This window comes from Myotis yumanensis, unplaced genomic scaffold, assembly GCF_028538775.1.
Source record: "Myotis yumanensis isolate MYYU_CA2020_CCGP unplaced genomic scaffold, mMyoYum1.0.hap1 SCAF_15, whole genome shotgun sequence".
Lineage (NCBI taxonomy): Eukaryota > Metazoa > Chordata > Mammalia > Chiroptera > Vespertilionidae > Myotis > Myotis yumanensis.
The window spans coordinates 38,718,282-38,735,406 of NW_027223766.1; the positions used below are offsets into that span (position 1 = coordinate 38,718,282).

The 17,125-nt window shown below is 38.0% G+C and overlaps 1 protein-coding gene and 1 pseudogene across 3 annotated transcripts in view; one reads left to right on the plus strand and one right to left on the minus strand.

Moving 5' to 3' along the window:
* The window catches only part of LOC138993426 (large ribosomal subunit protein uL11-like), a 47,385-nt pseudogene extending 31,442 nt beyond the window's left edge, over positions 1 to 15,943 (plus strand).
* Positions 1 to 17,125, minus strand: part of ZFPM2 (zinc finger protein, FOG family member 2) — a 425,162-nt gene that overhangs the window by 40,866 nt on the left and 367,171 nt on the right. The window lies entirely within an intron of this gene.

The following is a 17,125-nucleotide window of genomic DNA, read 5'->3' on the forward strand; positions in this document are numbered from 1 at the left end:
AGGGGCAGCCCCTGAGAAGTCTATGAAGGAACCCCAGATTTCTGCTTAGCTGCAGGGACAGGCGGCATATTTTCAAAAGGGCTACGGGGTTTTTGCCGATGTGACTCTCACTCACCTTAAGGTACGGCCACAGGCACTGCCATGAAAGCCAATGCCAAGATATTGCAATACACAGGCAGCACAATGGAAAGATAAGGCCACAGGGAGATATTCCAGGAGAGTAAAGCCAGAGCAGCCACATTTTTTAGTTCCCAGAAACACAATAGTAGGATTAAGGTATGCAGCTATTTTTTGTTCTCCTATTTTCACACTTTCCGCGGTGAGAAATTGTTTCCAGGGAGAATATCTTATACTCACCATGTAAACAAATACATAAAAAATACCCTTAAAATGTTAAGACAGATAGCCATATCATGTTTAAAACCTATTCAATATCTTACTAGCTAGAGATTGCATATTTTATTTATAGCCTTACAAATTACTTTGGGGGTACAGAAAAAGCCTGCCACATTAAAAATGATCAAGTTTTTAAAAAATTATTATTTTTTTGTTTTAACTGACTCATGGTGGTTATAAAATTAGCAACCCTTGTTGTTAAAGGCAGTATTAGTTACGTCGGAAGGCCAGTGGATCTTAGCATGTATTATTCATAAGATGTTTTGTAGCCAAATACATTAGAGTATGTAGTTATATGGACAAATTAATATTTTAGAGCTAATTGAAAATGTTCTTACTATAAGGATTATCCCTCTTCTCCCCAACACACTTCAGTCATTAAAATAACACTTTTAATGCCTTGTCTAAATGGTGTTTGACATTAATACAAAGCTATATTAAAGCACTCAAATGGCCAGCTCTTTTGTAATGTATTCTATATGATCAGACGTTGGGTCAGAGCTGGGCAGTGTGTACGAAGTAGTATCAAGTGGGAGCTAATTAAAATATACTCTCCCTAGAACTTTACAGAAGAGAGAGACCCGTAATCATCAGAAGGTATTCTGCGAATGGCATCTCTGCAAGGCGGGCAGCAGGCTTTCATCTCCTGGCACGAGGGTAATTTTTGACATAAAGGTTTTATTATAGACTCAAAACTTCAGCTGGAAAATAATGTTTTACTATGTCAATAAAATCATTATGAAGCCTCCAATGCTTTTCTTACGGGATTTTTATTTCCTAAAAAATCAAGCTTCATGTTCAAGACAATAAAGGTTCTAGCACTTTGCCACATTTTCATTGAATGAATAAATATTTTCCGGAAAACTGAGTTAGCTTTCCCTGTTTCTTCTGAGACTGCTGCTACGATTATTCACACACACACACACACACACACACACACACACACAAACACGTTAAATCCCTCCCCCAACCCCCCATCATCCCAAAGTGCAGGAAAGCAGACCCGCTGAAGGACTGTAAGGATGGCAGACCTGTCCGCCCATTACAGACATCCTCCTAACAGTAGCTCCTTCAGTCGGCTACAGGCAGGGCCAATTTTGCAACAGTCCTGTTTGGGCTTACACATCATGTCCTGGTTTTGTTCTCTGTTATCCCTCAGACACATCTGTGTTAGAAAGGGGGGAACATATCCTAGACTTGACCTCTACTGATAAAAAATAAGTCACTCACTTTTCTCTTACAATTCACATTTCTTATTTCTTTTTGAGAAATTAGATTCAATTAGAAAAGCAGGTCATAGAACAAGAAACTCAGGTACAATATTCATTTCTAGAGAGCAGGGGTGCGAGACAAAGCCTGCATCCCAGGTATCTTTTACTCAGAGACTTTTCACTGACATCCCTGCACCTCAAACTTCTCATCTCCATGTGGTCTGACGGAGTTTTGGAGCCTGAACTTAGCACTTGCTGCTGCTGAGAAAAAAGCATACATTTTCCAGTGAATCATTCTACTTCTGACAACACATGTTTTCAAGACAGTAGAACTAAGACATTCTTTATGAAGACAGTTGAATATAGAATTCTAGTTGAATAGTTGCTCAAAAATTAAATAAGCCAACTTGTCTTTTAATATAAGCCCTTTGATCAATAGCAATGAAGCAACCACATCTCTCAAAGTTCCTAACTGTAATTTCCCCTGACTCCCATTATAGCTTTTGGACTCAAAGGAAATTGTATTGATGCTAAACTAACAACCCGCATCAGCACGACTGGGGGGAAAATGGATTTTACCTGTGCCTTATTCCTACTGATGGGACATTCAACTTTACCTTGATAAGTACATTTGCTACTATAATTAGTAACAGAGAAAAATATCAAGCAGTGAATATTTGCATGTAGTATTTAGTAAGCATGAGTGAAAAATCTAAGCATAATACAGCATTCTTAAAACATATAACATATTAGAAATGCTAACTGTTATAACACCCATACTGAGTATAAAAATTTACTGTAACAGCAATACAAAATCTAATCCTCACTTAAAGAATGACATGTTCACCTGGTAGCAATTATTTGGTATGACTAGAAATTAAAGTATTATTTTTATTTCTATATATAATATTTTTGTCACCACTTTGTGGACGGTAAGATGAATTATTATATTACACGATCTAGCAATGACTATATAGTTAATAAGGAAAACAACAGTTATTTTTATCAAAATATTTTCACAATTAAGTGCAGATTAATCAGATTGTCAAGTATCATGTTTTGGTTAAATGTACTTTAAAGTTACCGATTATTTAATGGACTTAGGCTCAATCATTTGCATTTCCAAAACTGAAGTTTGTTTTTCTCCAACAAATTTGTTTTTCTCCAGTGGCAGTTGTTTCCAACATAATTCAGACTTCCAGCAGAAAACCCAATTCCAAAGGGAATGCAGAGAGATTTACAGTAAAAATGGAGACTTTTCCCAAGAACAGGTCCCTGGATGACATTTGTGGTGGCGAGATGAGGCCTGTGAACTGCCTGCGGGTTCAGGGCAGCTGTCCAAGTGTGGGCTCTGTGTACAAAGTTGACGGTGTGCTTTCTATGGTCTCCAACCTCCGAGTGTTAAAAGTCAGACATTCACGGCACAAAACCCATCATTAGAATTTAAACCACTGATCTCCAGAACCTCCGATTTAAATTCCCAGCATATCATTATGTAACACAAAAAGTCACTTGTCACGGTGGAAACTGTAGTTAATGCCAGGCATCCTACAGCCCTTTGTTTGGTTTGCTAATGAGGAGCCTGAGCGAGGAGCACACCCCCCTTTTGCAGGACCCTGGACCCTGGACCCCGGCCTCTTAGGTTGGTCCTGCTCAGGTGAGTCGGAGGTAGTTCCAACACAGGCAGAAATCAGATGCCTCCTGCAAGCGCTCTGTGCTTGCTTTATGCACTCAGAAAAGGATTCTGAGCTTAACCTCCCCCCCTCCACCTCCCAATTACATCTTGAGAAAATTCGACTCAAGTGGTTTGAAAATCCTATACAAACTCTTAGGGTGTCCTAATGGAATTCTAAAACTCTCTACAATTTATGTTTTAGATTTCCCTATGTATTTTGGAGGAAAAAAAAGGCTTTATAGCCGAAACTGGTTTGGCTCAGTGGATAGAGCGTCGGCCTGCGGACTGAAAGGTCCCAGGTTCGATTCCGGTCAAGGGCATGTACCTGGGTTGCGGGCACATCCCCAGTGGGGACTGTGCAGGAGGCAGCTGATCGATGTTTCTCTCTCACTGATGTTTCTAACTCTCTATCTCTCTCCCTTCCTCTCTGTAAAAAATCAATAAAATATATTTTTAAAAAAAGGCTTTATACTTTAAAAATGTCTGCAAAGAGAGGCAGAAAAATGTTTAGACAATTATACAGAGTGTTTATGACAGCAACCCAACCAGGTGAGAGAGGGAAGGGCTGGGAACTCATAGGATGTCGCATGTCCTTGAAATCACTGAGAAAGTTCTTTGGCAGGCAAGGTGGTTAATTATTAAAACAGAACAAGTGTTTGTTTGCTTGTTCTATAGAGTCATGCTAAATCATAAACGAAGCACTATTTAAACCGTTCCGGGTTGACAAGGAAGGAGAAAATATGTACACAGGCTTTAAAATATGCGCGCAGTCACCACCAGCAACCAACTGTTTCCTGTTTCTGACAAAGGAGTAAATAATCCATTGATCTGCAGCGGGCACCTGCACTCCCTATCAGTGGTCCCTGAACCCTCATTATTTTGCCTCAATTAAAGTTCATAGTCTCGAAAAGTCTGTGCTGAGCAGATGTACAACTCGGAACACAGAAGAATCACAAATTTAGAAAACTGCCATTTTACAAACCCCAGCATCTCATCATTTGTGGTGGGCAAGAAACATTACAAACAATATGTCTCTTTTATAGGCTGCTAAGCCGGCACATTACAGAAAAGAATATTAAAGTTCAAAAACTGTCACATGAGCAGTACGTTATGAATACAGTAATGCATTTTGTGTTTTTTTTATGATTCAAATAATGGTTACTGAAATGAAAAAAAAAAACTTCAGTGGGTTATAGTGTAAGAATTGTGACTGGGAATTAGACAAAATTGGAAATATGAGCAAAACCAAGCACAAAGTAATGATCTGTAGAGAAGTGCAGAATGTAATAATGAATGTATTTCAGAAATATGAATTCGACTAATGCTAGTTTTATTTTCATCTTTTGCATAATCCTGAAATCTACGAGCCCTGATCAAGGCAAACCATTTAAATAAAAAATGCAGCAAGAATCCAGTTTCAACTATAACGAGGAGACACTTGGCTGAAGAACTTTCTTTTTTAAAAAAAAATCTACCTCGGGTCAAATACCACAGCATCATCCATTTAAAAAGCTATATAAAACATAGCCTCCATTGCTCCTGAGCCTCTTTCTGTGCTTAAGAAAATGAGGGAGAGAAGCAAGCAGTCAGGGAGATGTTCATTTCCATTTTATTTTTTAAAATGTTATCTCTGTAAGACATTGAAATACATATTTTTTCAGTGAATAAGATGAAGTTCCCATACACCATTTTCTAGTCCTTTTCCTCAGCATAATTCTGACTCCACAGTACGCGCTCCACAGACTGTAGCAGATTGTGAGCTCGAGGTCAGAGTATATGCTTGAAGCATCAATGGCTACACCTGTCATTTTCGTTTTCCCGGGAAGAATGTGTTATTGTTTAATGCTGTAACGTGCATTTGCTACAACCCGACTTCCAGTTTTGCCACTGCCATGAGATGACTCTAACTACCCATTAACAGAAATATTTTAGTGACATCTTAACTTCTAGTATCTGTTGTAATTATTTTTTATTTAATGATTTGAGACACGTAATTTCTTCCTCGCCATGCAGACTCCTGCCATCTATTTTGGTTCTCCCGTATAACCACTGCACAGTTTGGAAAGGTGGGAATAAATCACATTCGTACTTTGGAGCATTAGTAAAAATGTTTAGCGTCTGCACGGTGTGATTATGGGTGGGGGAACATTTTTCCTCTTCACTTTTCCCTACTACTTGCCCCTGATTAACATACAGAATACTCTGAAGAAATGACCAAATCTGATTGGAAAATCTACCTTGTGTTCGCTTAAAAGTCTGCAGGCTGAACTGATAATTCGGTTATTACAGGGCTTGATGAGAACACAGTCTCCTCAGGACAAAGGTTAGAGCTAAAATATCCTGGCTGGTCGAAGCTCTCTTTAGCAGCTCTGTTCCAGGCTAAGCCCGTTTTTATGGAAATTCTTTTTGTATGTTTCCCTTCAAATAGATTTCTTACACTGACATTTAAGATGTCAGAGTTGTTTCTAAGACACATTTCAACCAATTTCCCTCTTGGTCAAACTGGTTGTGCTGTGCCAGGTTGTTCTTCTGAATCAAACAAACCCTGAGCATGACTTGCTTATTTCAGTCTTAAGAGACCAGTTTAGAGTGTGGTAACCAAAGATACATGGTCAAAATAGACACACACGGTGTGTGGGGTAAAATTCCTCATCTCTCGAGCACTCCTATAAAATCATGATGGAAATAACTTAACACGTAACTTAGAAGTATGTATTGTTTTTATAAAATCCTGGAAGATGTTATTCTACTAACCTAATTGCATTTTCTCTGAATAATATCGATCTAGAGATCACAATTTTACCATTTATAAAATTTAAAAACAGATTTTAGTATATGGAAGCATATAAGGTGCTTTTACAAATTGATTTAATAAGGCAAGTTCATTGCAGATAAAATACGCATACAATGAGCAATGACCACGCCCCTGCAGTGTGTTGCAGAGTTACGGATAGATTTCTGCAGGGACAGCCCTCCGCTTGTTCTGGAATCTCTCAGCTGCCCTCCAGAGACTTGGTTTCTGCATCTGTGAGATGTGGGTTTAGTCTACAGTGTGTTTCTGTTTTGTTTTGTAAAGATTTTAATAAAATGCCATATACAATTTCATCACATAGTAGATATTGGATAAATATTAGTCTCATCTCCCCCGCCCCCCGTTTTGCCCTTGACAAAGCCTTACCAAATACAAATTTCTTGTTTGTTTTCTGTCATTGACACTCATTGATGTGACCAGGAGAAATCTTGCATACACCTACCTGTAGCGTTATTTATAATAGCCAAGATTTGGAAACAGCCCAAGTGCCCATCAGTGGATGAGTGGGTAAGAAAGGTGTGATGCATTTACACAATGGAATCCTACTTGACCCATAAAAAAGAAGGGAAACTTATCTTTGGCAACAGCATTGATGGACCTGTAGAGTATTACGCTAAGTGAAATCCAATGAACAAAATAAACAAAATAGAAACAGACTCATAGATACAGAAAATAGACTAACAGCTATTAGAGAAGTGTGGGGTTGGAAGACTGGGTGTAAAAAGTGAAGGGATTAAGCAAAACAACAACAATAACAACAAACACCTCAAGGACAACAGTATGGTGATTACCAAAGGGCAAGGGGCGTGGGGGAGGGTAGAAGAGGGTAAAGGGGAGACAAATGGTGATGGAAGGAGACTTGACTTTGAATGGTGAGCACACAATACAATACACAGATGATACAGATTTGTACACCTGAAAACGACATAATTTTATTAACTAATGTCACCCCAATAATTTCAGCAATATTTTAAAAAGTTAAAAAAAATTGTGTCTGGTTTAGAGCCTTTCTTTACAATGACCAAGATTTTTTCTAACTGTTCATTGCCTATTTCTACAATAAGAATTTTTAGAAAAAAAATTAGATGAACTGATTAAGCATAGATAATATATACCAATTGTCTTACTAACAAAAGCCTTCTGTCTCTTTTGATTTTTATCATTGATGTTTTGTGGCCTCTACCTTCACAATCTCAACAGATTCAGATGAACTAGTAGGAGGTCATTCAGAGAAGTTTTATGTAAGAGCAATGAGAGCAACACTCAAGCACAAAGATATTGTGTTAGTACTATATGACAGTCAACCATGAAAAAAGACACCATTCTCCTCCAAAGAGATATAAATGCCTATGTACCCACTTCTACATACATGGAGGTCAGCTAAGCAAGTTGACTGGCACTCAAAGTTGCCAACCACTAAGGGAGCTCAACCTCAAAATGTGAAGCCATACCTCATACATGAGAATATATGAATTGGTTCCACTTGGAGAATTCCACAGCTACTGTGCAATACTAATGCATCTTGTGAGAGGCTTACGGATTTCTTCAGAATCACTTTCTTTGCACCAGGGTTACCACACTAATATATTTAACAGAGACATTTACATGCTTTGCATTGTAAGTGCCTTGGAAATCCGAGCACAGAGCCTGCACATTTCCGCCGAACCATCAGATGTAATGAGTTATGGCACTATCGGCATGTTGATAAGCTATAGCCCAAAGAAGAACAAGAAGGAAGTATAAAAAATATGGCCAGAGGATGGGATAAAATTATCAGCTAGTGTGTTTTCCTGTTTGGTTTTAATCTACATTTAATTAAATTCTTATCTTCTGTGTACTTATGGTTGCATTTGAATGGCGAGACTGCATTCATTATGAATGGTAAAACTTAACTCAGAGAACATTACATGTGGCTTCTTTAAAAAAGAGAAGAAGGAAAATGCTGTCTTTATTCTTTACACTCAGGTCTTATAAAAGGGAACCAAACGCTCTCTTAGGTCAAGTGCAGTAGCACTTAACCTTTGGGTTAACTGATTTGGAAAGTTGGACTGAATTCACTTTTATGCTATTAAATTTTTTTTTATTTTTTTACAATTTGGAAATGTTGTTATCAAATTCTGAGCCTGAACAGAGCTGGCAAGGGAACCAGTGAAGTGCATTAAGGAAATGCCTTCTTCATTCTTAAAAACAGAGATGATAACAGAAAGTTTTTATTGGTACTGCAAAAATGTGTGCATTAGTCTGCATCCTTAATTACTAAAACCATTACATCTCCTTGTCTTTATATGCTGAAATAAGAAAAAAATGCCTTAATTTCTATTTAAAGTTTTTTTTTCTGTGCCATAGACCCTTTGTGTTCATTCAAACATCCATATATTTCAGAGAAAAATAACAAAAGGTTTTGAACATAGCATTATTTTACAGACTTTTAAAAATATAATTTTATTGATTTCAGAGAGGAAGGGAGAGGGGGAGAGAGAGAGAACCATCAATGATGAGAGAGAATCATTGATTGGCTGCCTCTTACACGCCCCCCACTGGGGATTGAGCCCACAACCCAGGCATGTGCCCTAACCAGGAATTGAACCGTGACCTCTTGGTTCATAGATTGATGCTCAACCAATGAGCCAGGCTAGCCAGGATACACGCGTCTTAGTTGTATAACATTTTTAGTTCTATTCCAAGAATGGCAGGGCAAACTGAGAATGTCCTTGATGTTTGGTACCTGCAATAACAAGGAGGGTTTTGTTGGGTGGACCTAAATTCTGTGTCAGCCTTAACAAAGGCAAACAGAGGCAGCGTTTATGATTTAGGCTTGAATGCTTACTGTTGAAAAACTGAGTTCTGGGATCAGATTTGCTATTCCACTGGATCAAAATTCACCAAAAACAAGAATAACAACAACAACAAAAATGCCTTCGTACTTTTACAGTTATAATATGTCTATATATCTATATTTACATAGATTTATATGTATTCTCTTAATGTATATACTATGTGTGCTAGTATGTATGTATATATGCACACACATACACACACACACAAAGGAAATACAGATTATTCTGTCACATATTTTATAGCTTTTCTTCAAAGCTGTAATTTATGATTAGTACCTGTATGCCAATAAAAGAAGAACACTTAAAAGGAACATTTGTTATTACTTTGGTATTTTATATGTGTTTACCATTCCAAATGAAAGCTTAAACGTAAGCAGTTACAATTAAGTAATGGTAGTTACGAAAGACCTATTTCCCCAAATACCCTTAGTATTGGGAATGGTATCATTTCACTATGACTCAGCTTCGTTTTGAAAGGAGCTGTGAAATTCCCAACAACTGGGTCAAAAGTTTTTCTCTGACACACTAGAGATTCCGTAACTTGGCTGTGTAATGGGATGCAAAGACCTTCTTCTAATACGCCACTGACCCTTCCTTCGCCCAGAGACCCCAAAGGGAGCAAAGGGTATTTTCAGTACACACCCCTTACATTGCAAAGAGTTCTTTTTAAAATAAGCATTTTTATTTGATTGGGCATTTATACAATTCAGGAGATGGAACTGTCACTCTCCTGCATATAATTAAAGTCACAATGGGGATGAATTAAAAAAAAAACCCACATACACCCCGTTGATAATTCTACAACATTAAGCCCCCTTTTCAAGAATTATTAACTATTAGAAGCCTAGAAAACTAAAATATTCCTAATAAGTGAGAAATCCTGGATAATAAAATATACCTTCCCATGAAAATACAGCTCTCTGAAGTTACAACTTGATAATCATGTTTTAATATAATATATGACACAGGCGAGTTAAAGATAACATTGGTACCTTGCTTTAGTCATTTGCTTCATAAATACTTTTATATGTATTCCCTTATTAAGTATGGTAAAAGTATGTTTTTGTTTATTTCAGTAAACACCTGAATGAGATGGTGTCCATGCTTATATACTAACAAGACGACCTGTGTGATGCTTTTATTTGAAGAATCTGAAATGGTTAAGATAATTCAATTCAATAAACATTTATTGAGCAATAGTATGCTTACTTAATTTACTATTAGGCAGTCACCCTGTAAGGTAGTGGGTAGACAATGATACACCCTATAGGCTCTGCAAAGGAGTGTAATATAAAAAGCCAATACTGTAATACAGTTTGTTAAGGTTATACGGTACAAGGATACATAAAAACCCAGGGGGCTGAGATGGGGAAGATGTGATATTCAGTTGGTTGTGAAAAGAAGAGCTAGAGCTGGCTGGATGGAAATAACGTAGTTCCTCAAAATCATCGAGATAATTTACATTGACCATGCCAAGAACTGCTAAGAGGTGCAAACAATTCCTACATGAAGCTGTGAGGTAACCAGGATGTAATTGTTTGTGTATAATGATATGGCTTTGGCTGCCTCCCAGTCATTTATCTGTCCTTATCCCAGCCTCAATGGCTTTCATTTAATTTTTCAAATGTATAATTCACTCACTGCCACTGGCCATTTACACATGCTGTTCCACCTGGCTAGAAAACTCCCCCTTATTCCTGCCCAATTATGTTCATGTTTGAAATTCACCTCATACAACTGTCATATATATAGAAAGCTTTCCTTGACCTTCTTCTACTTACACACACACACACACACACACACACACACACACACATACACACACACAGTCTGGGTGTGTTTGTCTGGTTATATGCCATTAAAGAACAGTATTCTTTTCTCTGATGGATTCAGTTGGTGATTATACGTTTGTTAGGATCTGTTTTTCTGACTAGAAAATCACCTCCATGAGAACATGCACTTAACCTATTTTGATCTACATTACAGCCAAGGTGTCTAGTTGAAGGTTGACACCAATGTGTTCAGTGTACATGTGACTATAGCTAAAAGACCTCCTGCCCACTCGAGGGATCAGGTGGGACCAGTGCTGGGAACAGGGTGGGGAGTGGGAAGACATGTTGCCTGTCTGACAGTGGTGTAAATGCTCAAGATTACTTCAAAGAACAATAAAGAGCCAGGAAAGGGAGGGCATCCATGTTCCTACCTGTGCCAAATCTTAGCTCTGTAGGTGCGTCAGAAAAACAGTGAGACAGATATCTGGATACTGTTTCCATAGTTTGTCTATTTGCAGGTCTATCACATGCATACATAGGATTCTTTTAAAGTTTGGGGTTCACTTTATTTGACATAAAAGTGATGTCCTATGTTGAAGGGTAAAAAAGTCTACATGCCCTTTCAGTAATAATTCAAATATCTATTACTGTTATTGTTAGGGGGAAAATCACTTTGAGCTAAATAATGATAAATAAAATCTATGAACACTTGAAGCTTGGGCTGATGGGAGAAGATGCATTCTTGTGGATCGGTGTGCATTAAAAATAAGTGCTTGAAAGAAAGTAGTATAATATGTTCATTCTTATTTTATGGCACAAACAGAAGTAACTTAAAGGAAGAATATCTGTTGTGAGTCTTTGCTCCAACCAGTGAGTTGGTGTAGGAAACAGCAGCATGGAAAAATCATAGGCACAACAGAGCCTGTTTCATTAAGAAGTAGCTCACTCTGTCGGCAAAGGGGGTCAAAGGACCCTGGAGAGCTGGTTTCAGATGTGCATACCCTTCCCTGCTTCCATATCACCTTAGGGCCGTGGTCGGCAAACTGCGGCTCGCGAGCCACATGCAGCTCTTTGGCCCCTTGAGTGTGGCTCTTGCTAAGCCTTAGGAATACCCTAATTAAGTTAATAACAATGTACCTACCTATATAGTTTAAGTTTAAAAAATTTGGCTCTCAAAATAAATTTCAATCGTTGTACTGTTGATATTTGGCTCTGTTGACTAATGAGTTTGCCGACCACTGCCTTAGGGAAGTGAAGAGACAGGACCCTGCATATTCCTGGCCAGCCCCACACTATTCCTCCCTGACACTCACAGCCTTACCATCATTCTCCGAGTTCTGATACAATCAGAATGGATCTTGTACGGTGTTGGGTGTTAACGAGACTAACTGTGGTGATCATTTTGCAGTATATATAAATATTAAATTGTTATGGTGTATGCCTGATACTAAGATAATGTTAACCGTCAATTATATCTCATTTTAGAAAAGGATAAAGAAGTAGTCTCATTGTCACCTTTATCTGGGGAAATGAGTGGGTGGAAGTGGAAGAGGGCATGGAGGGGACAACTGGTGATGGGAAAAATAAAATATAATAATAAAAAAATAATAAAATTCATGACCCATAACATTAGGCAGGTCAGTAGTGTTTCTGAGCAATCATACTACATTTCCCTAGTCCATTCACTCTCCAACACTCATTCCCCATCCATTCTCTCCTAATTCTGCTTCCTCATTTACTAAGAAAATTGTAGTAAGCAGAGAACTTAATTTCTATCTCCTCCTCAACTCAACTATAAGCACCAGGGCCCACATACTCTGCTCTCAGGACTATATTACAGGCTGAGGACCATGCCCTTATGTAAGGCCGCCTCCCAACAGGAGCTAGATGTTTTCCTCTTTCCTGCAAATATCCGTTTTTTTTTTGGTCTCAACTGTATCATTCCCAGCAGCATAAACACATACTATAATTTCTGCATCATAAACAATAACAAGACAATACCCTCACCCCCAGCTCTTGTGTATCTGCTCCCCTGTAAAGCAAAACTCCCTGAAATAGGCATCTCTGCTTGTTACCTCCTAAAGGGCCTTTCCAATAGGTGTTCACTCCCGATACAAAGGAAACTGATCTTGTCAATATCACCAACAGCATTGCTGAATCCTTCTAGGAGGAATTGCATACAGTTCCTCCTAGAAATTCTTTCTTTTTTCTTTTGGCTTCCAATCAGCACACTCTCCTGGTAGTCTTTTGACCTCACTGGCTGCTCCTCCTCAATTTCCTTGGTTACACTCTCCTCCTTCATTCTGTCCATACACTCTGGGCCACCCTGCTGCTCAGGGAACAGGCCAAAGCAACCCTGCCTCTACCCGGAATGTAACTGCCTACCACAGCTGCACGGGTTAGCTCCTGTAGATGTTCTGAAATGCCCCCTTCTCAGTTGAGGTCTCCCCCTCACCACCCCACTTTGAATGTCAAACCTCTGTATTTTATCTTTCTCTCTGCTTCATTTTTCTCCCTCCAAATACTTCCTAGCATTTAATAACAAAGTACACATGCTATGTGTTTGTTTATTATCTGTTTCCCCTATTAGAATGTAAGGTCCCGAAGGAAGAAAGTCCCTGCTAGATTCCATGCCTGGTACAACGCCTGGCACACAGTAGCCGTAGAGTAACTATTTATTGAATAAATAAGCAAAATAGGCCACTATTTTACCTTTTTTACTGTAATAATTATGTTCTATAATATAAGAAAAGTGCTTTCTATCTATTTTCCACGACTCTAAAATAATTATATGTATGCATTAGTGTGCTAGACTTGTCTGGTATTTTATTAATAATATAGAATTGCACACCCATTATTAAAGCTAATTTTATTATTTTTACAATGTTATTTGGCTTTGGGGTGTATTTCTATGCTATGAAAATTATTTACCATGATCTCTTTATTGCTTTCTTCTTCATACTGCATTAGAATAAAGACCACTATGTTGGCATTAACTAATACCTCTCATATTTATATTGAACAATTCTCTTTGCATCTTTCCTCTCCCTTCATCTACGTTTTCACCTCTGTAGGAGATAGGGAAGAGGATCATAAAAGTGTGTTTGTGAAATATTTTATTTCCTACGAAGCAGACCTATAGGAGGCAAATGGATTTCAACGCTGTGTAATAGTTGCCATTTCTGAACCCAGCCTTGACTATCTGTGAAGCATGTAATGAAATTAAGAAGAGCAGAAAGATAGGATTTGGGTGGATTTCCTTGTCTTCAGGATCAATTACTTTGACCTAATTCCATTACCCAACTGCCCCAGTATTAAGGAGAATTTTTCAGTAATTTTAAGCCAAATACTATGATTTCTGGGGTCACACGAGGATACAGGGGAAACAAAAGGGGGTGATAAGAAAGTTTGCAGAGAGAAATATAAAACATTCAACCCTCCCTGAAATAGACCTGAAAGCATGACATCCATTATTTGTATTGGCAGTGCTTCCCTTAACAACTGTCGACTTTTTTTTTTTTTTTGCACCCACCTCTAACCTACCATTTCTGAAACATTCCTAGGAAGACTTGAAAGAAGCTGTTAAAAGCATGTCTGCCCAGCAGCCCTGGAAAAACTATAGCTCCAAAGTGTTTATATAAGAGCAATCAGAAGTATCCACAAGCAGGACAGCCGGGATTGTTCTGTCCGGGAAAGAAAGCAAAGTGTATCCAAACGGAAGATTTCCATGAAACAGCTTATAGGGAAGTCTGATTCTGCAGCCAGTATAGGTCCCTGTGGGCTTGAGGACCCCGCCCTATTAACATGAATACTCAGAAATACAATTCCAGCAGATGGGAACAAGCGAAGTAAATCATCAATCGTTAGGTTACAGAAAAAACTGTAGTGCAATTCAAGTATTCACACAGACATGTACAGTTTGCATCAAATAACTGAGCAAAACAATCAATCAAACATACAAAACCGAACTACATTTCATTTACATGTTATAATCTGTGACCGAGTTGTTTGATCTGTATTAGTTAGGCCAAAAGTTGTTACATGACCATCCTTTAATGTAACGCTTGCTAAAATCTAAAGTATTTTCTTTTTTAAAATATTGTTTTGTAATCTGAGATCAGAAAACAGAATTATTTAAAGTATACATTGTTTTACAGAAGCGCTCTCAAGGGTTAATCAAGTGTTCACTCTACTCCTTAAGGACCTGGCTGCTGTATTTTTTATTTCTTTAGTGGGATTTATTTTTTCTGCTCACTTTCCAGTATTGTCAGTGTTCGTGCTGCCAACAAACATTTCATTTTCTAATCCAATGTGAGCTGGGAAGCCAACTAATGAGTTTGTATGAACTGTTCCTGAGTTAAGTGTATATGAGTTCTGAGTGAAGACAGGAGGTACTCTTATAACAGTGAAGTGTGAGACTAAAATACAAGGCCTTTCATGGTATCTAAGTTTTTGCGTAAATCAGAATCTATATTTGCATCTGTTGAAATGTATACTTACATTTAATGTTAGCTGCTTTTTTTTTCATCTTTCTAGGCTGTTGGGTGTGTCTGGAACATAGCAAAATTATATAGAAGGTATATGTATACAAGATATATTATTGTAATATTTGCTTACAAGGTAGCACCTTTACAACAAATGATTAACATTTAAACGTTATGTGGAGGGCTTTCGGATCCGAGGAGGCCTAGGGCAAGTCTCTTTGGTGGTCTCTCTCAGATCCGGTTTCATCCCACAGCCGCTGCCTCTGCCACACCACCCGAGTTCAACCCCAACAAGATCAGAGTCCTACACCTGAGGTGCATTGGTGGGGAAACTAGTGCTATGTGTTCCCTGGCCCCCAGGGTCCATCCACTAGCTCCGTCTCCAAAAGAGGTTGGTGATGACATTGCCAAGGCAGCTGGTGACTAGAAGGGTCAAGGCGACAATGAAACTGACCGTTCAGAACAGACAGGCCCCGATTGAAGTGATAGCTTCCACCTTTGCCCTGATCATCAAAACCCTCAAGGAACCACCCAGAGGTGGAAAGAAAAACACAAAGCATAGTGACAACAGTACTTTTGATGACTGTCGAAATTGCCCGATAGACGCAGCACCAATCTCTGGACAGAGAACTCTCTAGAACCATTAAAGATATCCTGGGGACTGCCAAGTTTGTGGGCTGCAAAGTCGATGGCTGCCACCCATGTGGCATCATCAATGACATCAACAGTGGTACAGTAGAATGTCCAGCTAGTTAAGAAATACAAAGGAAAATACTTTGATAAAGGATCATTTTACAACTAAAGAGAAAAAAAGATATGTGGAAGTCATATTGTCTCCATGAAATAGAAAAATAATTTGGTAGGAAATATCGGACTTTTGCTCAAGACTGTCATGCATACAAATCCCCTTGTCTATCAAGTATGAAGTTGTGAACCTAAAGAAGGACATAGATGGAATGCCACAGAACCATGCATACCGTTAAATTATATGCAAAATCATATGTGCATATGCACACATTTTAGCTGGATGAATTAAGAATTTTGTGTGAAAAAACTTTGAAATACTTAATGACTAAATGCAAACTATTATTGAATTGATGGAATAATAATGGTTATTTCAATTTATTATTCAATGTGAAGAGTGACTAATATTCTCTCTGATGTTAATTAAAATTATTAGAGATACTACTTACAAAACTAAGGTCTATAAGGACTTGCATTGTATTAGAAGAGACAGTCCTTGTGTACAGAAGCAGAATTCAAATATTTAGGTAGTGAAGAAGTTGTCTAATCAATTATAATATTCCTATAGTATATTGTTCCATGTGTAGCCAATCATTGGCAAACCCAATATATAATCCAAGAATCAATAAATTCACAAGCGTTTACTCATTTCTTACTCTCAATTCTAGGGGTTCTGTGATAATATCTTATGGATTTGTCTGAACAATTATCAATATGCTTGGCATTTTATTCCACATTATGGAAGATATTAATAAATGCCAACTGCTTGTCCTGTGTTCTAACTATTGAAAAAAATCTTTATTTTTACTAGCTTCTGTTTTAAAGGATGCCAAACCAGCTTCTTGAGAATGTGATATTCATTGTGGCCAGGTTAATGCCATAAATTAAACTATTTGGAAGAATACCAGAGGCTCAAGGTGAAAGCCATTCATACTGAGATGAATATTAACTTGGCAAAGGTTTTTAAATGTCTAAACTACAGAGGTATAGAAGTTTACAGAGGTATATTTTATTCAGGTAAATGTTTCTTTTATGGTCTCTATACTTAGAGGTACCACTTTAGTTCATAGATACATATCAGCATCCGCATTGTGCTTTGATTTCTACCTTAGTTCATTACAATTTTAACCATCATTGGCCTAGTGAAATTTCACAATTCTACCCATAACAAATTTTGGATGCCTTTAAAGCAAT